The sequence below is a fragment of the Haemaphysalis longicornis genome, unplaced genomic scaffold (genome assembly GCF_048455015.1).
Source record: "Haemaphysalis longicornis isolate Haplotype H1 unplaced genomic scaffold, Haemaphysalis longicornis Haplotype H1 scaffold_4, whole genome shotgun sequence".
Lineage (NCBI taxonomy): Eukaryota > Metazoa > Arthropoda > Arachnida > Ixodida > Ixodidae > Haemaphysalis > Haemaphysalis longicornis.
In genome coordinates, this window is record NW_027526361.1 from 18,011,143 (window position 1) to 18,023,277 (window position 12,135).

The following is a 12,135-nucleotide window of genomic DNA, read 5'->3' on the forward strand; positions in this document are numbered from 1 at the left end:
GTGTTGCTGACTGCTTGTGTGATGCGGGTCATGATTAAAAAAAGAGCTGTAGTATGTATGGGAAATGCCTTGCGTAAGGCCTTGTGTGGTTAATTTACCCCTCAGTAGGTAGTCGAATTACCGCCATATAACACAAAACATTTAGGCGCGACCATACATGAATTGCTTCTGCTCGATTCCGTTTTTGTTTATACTCTGTGCACTTTATTGGCCCGTAAGATTTACTTGTTTGCCTTTAACACGCTGTTTCGTAGAAGAGATCTGTTGTCACATGAGAAACAATGTTCCCGAGTTGGCTTCGTTACGGGAAATTAGTAAACGTTTCGGGTGACCGAAAGCGCTTTTCTTCTCGTTATTTTTCGTTTTTTGTTAAAGGACTGCTGAAAAAATACCTAAGGTTTAGTGGCAATATGAGGCGTAAATTTACATTTTACTGTTTCCGGCATGCTTTGCTAATTTCGTAATACCACGTATACTGTAAACGACAACAAAACAGCGTGGAACGTAATGCATTATTCTGGAGGGACAATTCATTAGTTAGAACAGTTCAGAGCGAATGAAGTACTAGGCTTGTCGCCCAGAAAAACTACCTTGCAGCCCAATAAATGATAATACAAGGGAACCTTTTCTCACTAATGAGCTTGGAAATGTGAAGTTATACAGATAACTAACGAAGACCTGAAACAAGGATTTGAAGTTAGACAAATTAATAGTTTTCATAAAAGGAGAAAGTAAACTCGAAGTGAACATACAACAGTGCGCCAACGTCCAGTTTCGTTTTGTTACTTTTTTTTCGTTAAGAAAGCCCAGTAATTAATGCGAAGGTAGTTCATTCAATCCTGGCTGGTACTTTAATTGACGGAAACTCATACGCTGCTTGACAGTGCTGTTACAAACGTGTTTCTACCGGCGGTGTAGGATCATAAAACGGAGCGCCTCGACTCTACTGACAGGCCAGGTTTCGCGTAATAATCAATAAAAAGGCGAGGTATTGTTAGTTGCACTGGACTTTGAATGCTTGGAAGAACCCCAGCAAAGTGTCGATTACCGCGCAGCTGGCAAGGACGCTACCGGCTGCTCCGGCTGATGGCCGTGTATAAGCTGATAGCCCTGCATACACATAATGTATAAACTAAACACAACACGGGTAACGTAAATAAAATCGAGTTAAAAGAACGAGTAGACGTACATAGCATGGCTGGCAAGGCGTCAAATAAGTCACGCGCCGACGTCCGCTGTAGACAAAGTCTGCAGCGCCATCCGCTTCCGCTCTTTGCCGCTTCCCCTTCCCGTCCAGCTTAAAGTAATCGAAACCCGAAATGGCAGCGGAAGCTTACATTGATCCGTTTTATATCAGCAACTCCAGATACAAATGGTCGCCCGAGTAGGAAGGGAAAACGGGAGAAAGTTAGGAAATGGAGAGCCGGAGAGCACGACTGACCCAGAGTTCTTTGGGTAACTGCTCATGAAGCTCCACTCGAGTTGTTGCGTAGTCGCGCTGAACAAGCCGGATTTGTCCAATTTATGGCGACAAGTCACGTTTTTCTGTCGCAGCCAGCATCACTGGTGCTCTTCCTCCTCACCGCTGGTGCCAGAAATAGCGAGGGTCATCGCGACTGGTGAGCTAGTGGACGGCGGAGGCGACAGGCGAAAAATGACCCTCCATAGAGCCGTGGCGCCGTAAATCCTCTGCAAAGCTGGCGAGAGTCGCTGGGTCATCGAATTCCAATGGAGAGGAGTGGGTTACGGGGCGCGATCTACGCACTCAGGAACATTAAGGGATTCAGCCCCCGCTGCCGAAACCACGTTCAGCGCAGGAGCCGTCGCCGCCGTCAAGCGGCCGACACCGCGGAGTCGCGCTGCCTGGCCGAGCGAGGAAAATTGCCCTTCGCTTACGGATTGTCGCCTCCTGAGACACCCATCTTCCAAGACGCTGTCGCCGCCATGCTCCTCCAATTTTTTCGGCCCTTTTCCCACTCCGGTGAACGGCTACGCATGCATTACTTTAAACTTTTTTTTTTCATTTTTGCTTGAAACCATTCAGCCAACACTGTCAACACTTCAAAAAAGAAAAGAACATTGAGTACAAACAGTAGATATCGACGGTAATCAAAATTCTAAGAAAAAGCCATTAAGAAAAGGTTACCGCAAAATGCGGCGTTTACGTAGTTTTTACGTCTCTAAACGACTCTGCACGCATGTCCGCTACTGTAAAGGGGCGAAGTAAAAACAAGCCACGGAAAGTAAACCACACTAGTGTATCTTATCTGGTGACACTAGGCCACACCATTCGTTTTTTTTTTCTTTTCTGATGGAGGCGAAAAGCAAAAACGCCCGTGTGTACGAGATTTCGGCGCACGATAAAGATCCCCAGGTGGTCAAAATTAATCCGGAGCCCTCCACTACGGCGCGCCTCATCGCCTGCGTTGCTTCGGCGCGTTAAACCCCACAATCAATCAATCATTCGTTTTTCTGAGTGAAAAACAGAAATGGGTTGTAAGATTCGTTATGTTTTAGCAGTTATTCTGTCGGCTAAACTGGCCGCGACATAATTATAATAATGCCGGAGCACAGAGCGGCAGTACAAGTGATATACAGTTGGAGGTGGGTACCTTGTGCAACACTTCGGGAGAGTCTTGTAGGTCCCCCTAAAAGGTGCTGACCCATCCCATGGCAGTGCAATTCGCTTAAAGAGATAACTGCGCCCCGTTTAGGTTCAGTGCACCTATACATACGGCAGGCAATACTGCGGCAGCTGCGTGAAACGTAAGCCACAGATGACGCAACTGTTCCTCACGAATGTTCCTCCATTTTCCGTAGTCCTAACGGCTTTTGGAGCAGTCCGTACTCATAGTCCTTCATTTAAGTGTCGCACTACGGTCGAGGGCCGCGTCTAACTAGTGGGTTTAGGTCTTAAACGGTGTCCTAACCTGCATTTCTTCACCACCACCAAAATGACAACAGCTGACGCCGCCGCTTGTAGTCTTGCAACATTTCTATGAGTGCTTAGGAAGAGTTGCCCTCTAAAAAAATTTTAAAACATGTAGGAGCACTCAGAAACTGGATATTCAAGTTAAATTAGGAGCTTTACTCCCTGTGGTATATAGACTAAGATAGCACAACATTATAGACAGTGATCAAGGCTCAATGATGTAGCTATCATGTTACTCAAAACTAGGACATTCTTCTTCACCGCAAATTAACGTGCGTTCCTGCTTTTTTGTATATACATTTTTTCAATCCGACCAAGTTGAAATTTTGTTCGAGAGGAAGAACGGCAGGGTTACCACAGGTCTTTTGGCATTGGAAGGTCATTTAGACGCGAGTTTATGCCTTTCGTCAACCCTTAGACGCTGTGCAACCAGTGAGGCTATCACCAAATCGAGAGCTAATTTGTTAAATGACCTGGTTTTGGGTTCTGCGTATTCTGCTGCGTACCCAGTACTTGCTGAGAGCGACAGACAATAAAAAAGTAGTGGCCACAACATGGCGCGGCCGGATGGATGCTGTGGGAGTCTCTTCCATTACACGAACCGTTGGCTCGTTAGCGTTCTCTAGCTGAAGACCGCAGTCGACGAAACTGAAGGTGCGAGTGAGTGAGACGTCAGACGGAAGGAACAGTGTGGAATGCGGCTCACGCACTCGGAAAAGCGAGCTTTGTTTGCACGCTAAGCACGATTGGCCACCGGCCCAGCGTGGAGGGACGACGGGGCAAACCCGTGGGAACTGGGAAAAGAAAATGTCATCACACCAAATAAGCGCGCACTCTTACGCGTCCAAAGGAGCTAACAAAAAAGCGTCTATTTGTCCTGCTTTCTCTCTGTCCGTTCCTGCCATGTCAGATCCTTTTAGGCTTAAAAAAAGGAGGGGCCGGAAGGAACCCATCGTCGTGGCCGCACTTCACCTTCTCTATTTGGGCTGTGCTCTAAGCATTTCAGTTTTCTTCTCCCAGAAAGTACGATGACAAAAAAAAAGAAGAAGAGACTAGTGCAAGCGGGGTAATTCCCACTTCCTCTGGTTGTTGCAGAATCACCAAGCCAAGCAATAAGCTAAGCCACAGCGGTTTTGGGAGGAAGCCTACCGGTTCTCTCTTAATATCGCTTTTCTCTGGCGCCCCTCCGGTTCGAAATCCAGCCCGGAAACAGGATCACGTTTTAGCGCAAAACATCAAAACTACAGAACAAAAAAGTACAGCCACGGTTTAAAAAGCAAAACCGGGGAAATGAGCACCATCTACGGGTCGATGAGGCCGCTCTTCCCTGGTCCCTCGCGTCTATGTCTGCGTGCGTACCACCCTGCGCGCGTTTGTGCGCGGATAGTCGTGTGAGCTTGTCTATATTTCGTGCTTTCTTGACGATAGTTTGCACTAAAGGAGGGGCTTTCCGGAAAGTCGTCAGTTCAGGAGTGCTGGCCAGCGCTTAAGAAGGCAGAGGGAACCACCACTCGAAGAACATGCCAGTAACAAACAAGTGCCAAAAAGTACAATAAAAAACTATCTCCGTTCTATCTTTCAAACAACGTGTCAAAGTACAAAAGTATATAGCCTTCAGAAATAGCTGAAAGGATACAAGGAACAAAGTCAGCAGCCTCTCAACGGCCACCACCAAAGCCGTCGTCTGCGGAGAAGCGCAGACAACACTGGCTGACACAGTTCGCCAGACATCAACCCTGCTCCCGCTTGTCTCCTCGAATCCTGCGTTCCTCTAGCGCAGGCGCGTCTCTTCTCCGCCGGGACTTTGTCGCCAAGAACAAGCTTTTCCTGCTCCCCAGCTTCCTTCGGGGCCGGTTTTGACGCGGCCGCGAGATTGAAAAGCAAGAGCTGAAGCGGCGCCCCTGCACGGCGAGTGCACTGCACCCGTTGCGGCCAGGCGTGACACGGGCATCAAAACAGAAGAGAGGGATGCAGGAAAAAAGGCAAGTCCCAAAAACGTAGCCCCCCAGCTCACACGGTGCTGATGAGAGGAAAATGCATACGCATTAGATGCTCGCATTTTCTTTTCTTGTTCTCTCTCTCTCTCTCTCCCACAAAAAGGAAGTATCGAGGTCGTGTTAGCTAAATGACGCGTATGACAAAGACGAGTAAAAAGGGAAGAGCACCCCGGGCCATGCCGCCATCGACGGGCAGCCGTTGCCTACGCTTTTCCGGGCGGCTTTAGCAAAGTGTGGATGTTGGCGTCGGGAACTTGCTAGTGCGCTTGCTTTGTTTTATTTTCTTAGCCGAGTGCACTTTGCTGCAACCTTTTTTAAGGATGACAAAGGCTACGGCTTCCTTGGGTGTCCGTGCCGTTGGGGCTGCAGCATTTAAATTGCGACAGCACTAGTTTGTAGTGGGGTCACAGCTTCAACAATTGTGTCGACGCAAATCAGCGCGAAATTTAAACACATCCGTTCACACTTGTCGAGTGATGCATGCACCTATCTATATCTGTTCGTCCCAGCACCGACATTCTCCATGCACGAGAAATTGCACTTGTCGGCAAAGCAAATACAGTCGAACACGGATATATCGAACTCCAAGGGGATCGCGAAATAGTTCGATATATGAAAAATTCGATATAAAAAATATGTGCTCTGAGACCTCACCTATGGCGGACGATCACTTACCGATCGTCGCATTCAAGAATGACAACTAGTTCCGCACTCACGACGCAACAGGACGCTTTCTTTCCGTGAAAAAAAAAATCGCTGATCTTGGCCTGCTTCTTCGTCCTGGAAATGAAATTAAAGACGCTGGTCTCGATCTTCTCGAGGCTGCACAACTAGAAAATTCCAGCAGTACGCTGCGCCTTCGCACACCATGCAGAACACGCACGCAAAAGAAGAACAGGGCGCACGTACCACCAGAACATTGAAGGTAACAATTCCAAGGCTCTCTGAACGGACTCCAACAAAGCGCTCGCGATGGTCATCTCCGAGAGAAACAGTGATCTCCGAAAGTGCGGGACAACTTGCCAAACAGCAGCAACAGCAGCAAAATGCAAAAGAAGGAGGCAGCCGTCAGCGCCTTCGTTACCTCTTCCCTTTCCTGAGACGACACCGGGGGAAGACGGACCCAGAGAGAGAGAGAAAAAAAAAACTATTTTTCGGCAAGTCGGGGAACGTACGCAGCCGAAAAAAAGGACGTGCGCAGTCGGGGCATCCCTACCTCGCACTGTAACCTTTTCCGAGCTTTCAGGCTTGTGTGCCTAGAGAGATTTACCATACCGGGCTCCGTTCGCTAACGCTACGGCGGCCGGTAGCGGGGTCCGACTGGGCAAGCCAAAATTCGTTCCAGTAGAAGGAATTAGTTCCGCTAGCCAGTCTTCGCCATGCCCGCGCATTCCTCCACATCCTCCTCAACCTCAATCGGGGGTGCAGCGACCGCCGAAAAGCACCTTCCGGCTCGCGCGGCGTTCGATATACGCAATGCCGGGAAAAATACGGTTCGATATAAACGTACGAATTCCTATACTTTTACACAGCATTTTCAAGGGGATAATTTATGAGTTCGATATAGACAATAATTCGATATATCCGTGTTCGATATATCCGTGTTCGACTGTACACTCAATTTACTTAAGAAAATAGTTCAAAATGGAGCTAAGAGTACCTCCAGCAAAAATAAATTTATCATGCCTTTTGTTATAGTAAGAAAAGCGCAAGTTTTTTAAAGCCAAATATTCCAGATAATTACCCTCTGCGACGCTGTGTATTATAAAAATTAAATTGAGAATTCTAAACATGCTGAAGACGATCGAAACGTCGTCGCAAAAAGCTGTGTGGTTTCGATTGAAAGAGGTCATGTTGGTTAGAAAGCGCGAAGTCGAGGTCACTCCGTAGTAATGCCAGAGGTGGGGACTCTCATGGCGTGCGCATACGAACAAGACAACCGACCTCAAATTCTATAAAGAAATCCCAATTGCCTGTCCAGAAAGTCCCTGTTGAATTTAGCGTGCACTTCTTTAAAGTTTTTCTCTTTGGCAGCATGACACCTGCGTCTCCTTGCTGCCTTTTCCATTTCGCGGCTCGCGTCCACCTCTCCTGCCTGCCGCTGACAACCGGCCTTTGCGGCACGATATTCGGCGCAATTCGTTTGCACCTTAAGCCGTCGTTTCTCACATCTTCACCGCCGATCCAGCCATGGGTCGTCGAACGCGCTCCTCCTTTTGGGGGTTCAAGCCACACGCGGCCTCCCAGTCGCAACACATATTCAATACAACCCTGGGTGTGCAACCTCGAAACAATGCCTGCTTTTGGACGCATAGCATCGGGAATGTTTGCCCATGGACACAAAAATTTTGGGGACCGCTGCCACATACAGCTTCGCTGTAAAACGTTTCGAGGAAGATAGTCCTCGTCAGGCACTTTGTCTTTAGCTCCTGTCCTGACGAATGTATCACCCTCATCAATTTATAATAGAAAAATAGGTTGAGTTTATTACTTCAAGGATATTTAAAGTTTTATCATGAGGAAATGTGCAGCTAACAGAAGAAAGCTTTAATTCGATCTCAACTTGACGATTTACGCGCCGAACCTACAGATGGACCATGAAGTCCGTCGCAGGTAAGACTGAGGATTGATTTAAACACCTCAGAATTAATTTCTGTCATGTACACTGCAGAAATTTACAAAACATGCAAAAAAAAAACTAGCATTTTCAATTTATAGGCTGCTCCAGAAGCAATACGGGCTTCGCAATTTCCAGAATTAACCAATACTGGATCGCAGCAAGTATGTCGTAAACTCTCGCCGAACAAATTCATTATAGCCCACACCATATCGTTTCCCGACGCCGGCCAGATAGAGCCATCATGATCAAATGGGCACCCGCCTACTCCCCCGTTCGTCCAACGCAATAAAACCGCCCACCTTTAGGCGCGAGAGATATCTCGTTGGAGCCCGGGAAGCAATGGAGAGGTCGCTCCCATTGATTACATACTGTAAGATTCCGGTGCATTGTAGGTTATGATGGATGACCTACCCGCCTGCACGCAAACGACTATACTAAGAGGAGTAGCTACAGCTCTGTGATACCAGACAAACACCTTCCCCTCTTCCACAAAATGCTATATGTTGCGCCACACCCTTAACCCCCGTTGTGCCGCTTCGGTGGATCCCCGGGAACCCTTTTCTGATGACAGGGGGCTGAAATCACGAAATACGTTAGCATAATCTCTTCCATTATTCTTAGGAGCATTTGGAGATATCCCTGACCAGCTCCTACTCCGATTATCAGCGCCTGCTTGTGTTGAGGGCTGTTGAAACCGCAAGAGCTGAAGGCGTCTTGGACTGAAGACTCCTCCTACATCGTTCCTCCCGAAGATTATTTTCTGGGAATTGCAATAATCACGCTGAGGAGAAAAGAGTTAGAAAGTGGGTTACCTGCGACGTAATGTACTCACGTGCAGTACGTCGGCTTTCGAGAAGTCACCTGTTCTAATACATTTTACCAGATTTCACGTTGGTTTTGTAACACGTTAAGAAATTCACTGCTGCAACAATCAAGTGAACGACTTATCCCTTTTTTTTATTGAAGGTGTTATCATAAATATGCAAGAAAGGTGCGAAGTGTATCTGACGCTTGAACCCTGAGGAAACAGGGTATCAAACAAAAAGAAAAGCTAATCCCAACTCCGCCCAGTGCGAAATATGCTGAAACAACGGAGTTGTGGCTCGCCCTCGCGAAAGTTACGTTTAGCTTAGGTATTTTTTTTCTTGTGCGTATTGTTAGAGTCGTCTTATCGGCAAATTTTCATATAATATGTTTCTAGATAGCTCCGCTTAAACAACAGTAAAGAGCCGCTTTCTGTAACCATACTCCCGCCGAAAATGGCGATGTGTTGACACCCGGCAGTAATTCTGCAACGCTTGCGGCTTCGCGGTGAACTAACTAATTAAGACAAGTAAATCAAACTCGGTGTAGGGGTACAGCTGTCCCAGCGGCTAATTTTTATATAGCTTGGATCGAGATACTTTAGAGCTCCCGTGTGTACGAGATTTCGGCGCAGGTTAGTGATCTCCAGGTAGTAAAAAATTAATCCGGAGCCCTCATCGCCTGCGCTGCGTCGGCGCGTTAAACCCTACACTCAGTCAAGAACACAAGAGTTAAATGCGTTTTGTGTAATCCTATTACCTCCGCAGATGGCGATACTTGACTGCGCAACAGGCAATATGAAGAGAGAGAGAGAGAGAGAGAGAGAGAGAGAGAGAGAGAGAGAGAGAGAGAGAGAGAGAGAGAGAGAGAGAGAGAGAGGGAGAGAGAGAGAGCTTAATATGAAGAAGCGTGCTTACAAAAAAAAGGCTTACAACAATCTTCCTAAAGCTGGCTACACCTCTAAACACTAATGCATTGCCGGGAAGGCATTCTTTAGGGGGCAATATAGGCCCTCTTTTAGCAAAAAATGAAGGCCCTAGGACCTTGTCTTATTCTTTTGTGATTTTTTCTGTACCGAGAACCGGTTTCTTTGTGCGGCGGTAAAACCTGCACCAGAGAGAGCGTGACTCGATGCCAGCACAGACAGTCGTCAGGAACACAATTAAAGCAGCTCCGCTTTTCAAATTGGCCGTGTATTAGTTTGCTGCGCTGCAAACCACGTCGAAAGACGCTACCGTTTCTGCGGCCTCTTACACGTAACGCTCCCATTTATCTTTCTACACCGCCCTTCCGACCCTTTCCCCTTCCTCTCCCTCCCACCCACCTCCTCTCTATTCCTCTCTTTTATTCACGTAACTTCTTTATCAAACCTTACTTTGATCTCCTCACTCCTCGTCTTCTCTGATTCTCCTCCCCACACCCATTCCACTGTGCTTTTTCGCAAAGCCTCCCCTCTGTTCCTTTCACATTTCTCTAACCCCTTTTCGGAGAATACGGAGAATTCGACCCGAGGTCAACCATTTAATTAGCAAAATTGAACGTCAGAAAACCACGTCACAATCTTACACCTAAGCGGCTGGCCTTTCGGGCGAAAAATTGTGATGCCCCATTTTCGATGCAGTATGACATCCTAAGTATCATTCCTTAAACCTATGTTTGAATGCTGTTGAAAGCATTTCGCGCTTCAAATATCTGATATAAGAAAGGACAAAAGAGCGCTTTTTTCTATCGACACCAACAATTTCATTCCCACCTTGAGTAACAAACGCGATCTCAATACACTCCAGAAAACTGATTCTTTGTCGCCTTCTCCCGTCTTCGGTGAGCGGTAGGTGATAGGGGGAGCAGAGGTTGTTGAAATCAGATATCTTTGCTAAATGTTTACGCAATGTTAACGTGGGAGAGGGCAGATGGGGCAGAATACGGGTAAAACTAGATGGAGAAGCAGGGATAATACAGTTAACGGGGATACAAGTAATACCTTTGTTATTCTTAACGGCGAATCATGCCATCAGTACCGACAGCAAGCCTATTAAACAGGGCTCTGCGTCAATTGAAGCGCGCCCCCGGATGAATTAAAATGTTGCGTTTATGTGCGCGAGCACCAGGATCAAGTAAAAATAAGGCAAAAATGCACACCTTATTAGTAACCTTGCTCTCTGTCTATTTTTTTTGTTTTGTTTTGCTTGCGCATAAACAGTGGATAAACCTCATCGTAAGCGGCTTTTTGAGCACTGTAGTGTCTCTGTGAGCAGTGGACCAGAAGGTGTTGAACCAGAGCGGTGAACTGAATGGCGAAATAAGCAGACATCGCTAGTAACGCTGATAAAGCTACCACGCCCTTCCGGGAACAGCTTCATTGGTTCTCTATATACAGGTCCCTGGGAACCCTCCTGCTCTATTTTTATCTTTTTGTTTCATGTTCTTTGCATTACAAGAATGAGGAAAAAATAGCGCGTGGGTGCTGTTTGAATTACACTAGCGAAATTCAGCAGCGAAAAAAAGGCAAATATCTTCAAAAACGAACAGCATATCTTGCCTCTGATACTAATAGCAAACGATGATTAAAGCTGCAAGTAGGAATAAAAATACAAGCCGATAAATGTGCCCTCAACCAATCCTGTGTATGGCGGGGCCGTTAAAACGTCGGTTATACCATTATTTATGGGTCTAGGGATGTGGAAATGAGAGTTATGTCGCTTCGACGTCTTGGTGCGGATTTTGCTCCGATGAAATCCCCTTTAGAAAACGGGTCGGGTTTCTGAGGAATATAACTTATCTGAAGGAGAACATCTCGTGAAACACGAGGGTCGGTAACAAATCGCGTAAGTTACCCCAACACACGCATATCAGCGCGCGTAAAATAGCATAAAAAGCACAGAGACAAATTTAAGGTGCCAGAACAGGCAATGGAAAGTAGTTTTAGTCATTCGAATATATGTGAATGGGAACAGCGAGTGCTGAAAGGAGATAAGTATTGGCCCAACGAGCCCGAGCGAAAAATGGCCTCTATTCCACATCCCTACCAGTACGGAGCTGCTCCTCGCGAGAAGAGAATACGATATGCCAGATATTGTATCGCCGCAACCGCAAAACGTGAGATGAAAGTGGAAAGAGGAACCACTCGCTTTACTGTGTAGAAATACTCAATGTTTGCTAAACCACCTAAGCGCTTACAGGTATCCTTGCGTAGTCTCGTGCAAGCCTTCGCATCCATTTGCCTACGCGTGCTGATATGTGAGACTGCTTCCAATCGCTTTCTCTGTCGTACAATATGGCGGAAGGCAGGTAACTTACGACTCGATTACTTTAATCGCTCACACCATGCCCACGAGTATAAATCCTACGTTTAAATGTGCCCCTTCTCATATTCAGTAATTATGCCGGACTAGGGACACAAAAACAGTAGAAACTAATTGTGTAGAAGTGGTATCGGGCGCAGGGAACACTTGATCTTGTTTGGGGGCGTCCATGACTTAACCTTCGGGTGGCTGAGACCTCTCTCAGTTCACGTTCGCCTTTAGTCTCAGCCTCCCCTTGGTTTTTGCCAAGAAATAAAAATCAAATCAAACCAAATCAAAAAGAACAGCGCTTATTGCTCACTGGTCAATGGGTGTTCCTGGGAAGCTTAACATTATTTCATGGCCAGCGGCCGCTATGACTGGACAGTCCTCCTCAGGGGGTATGTACACATTCAGGAAGAATGGTTGCACCCTGATGATGATGACGATGCTGATGATTAGAATAATGATGCTGGCGATAATGACGACGACGGCGATGAT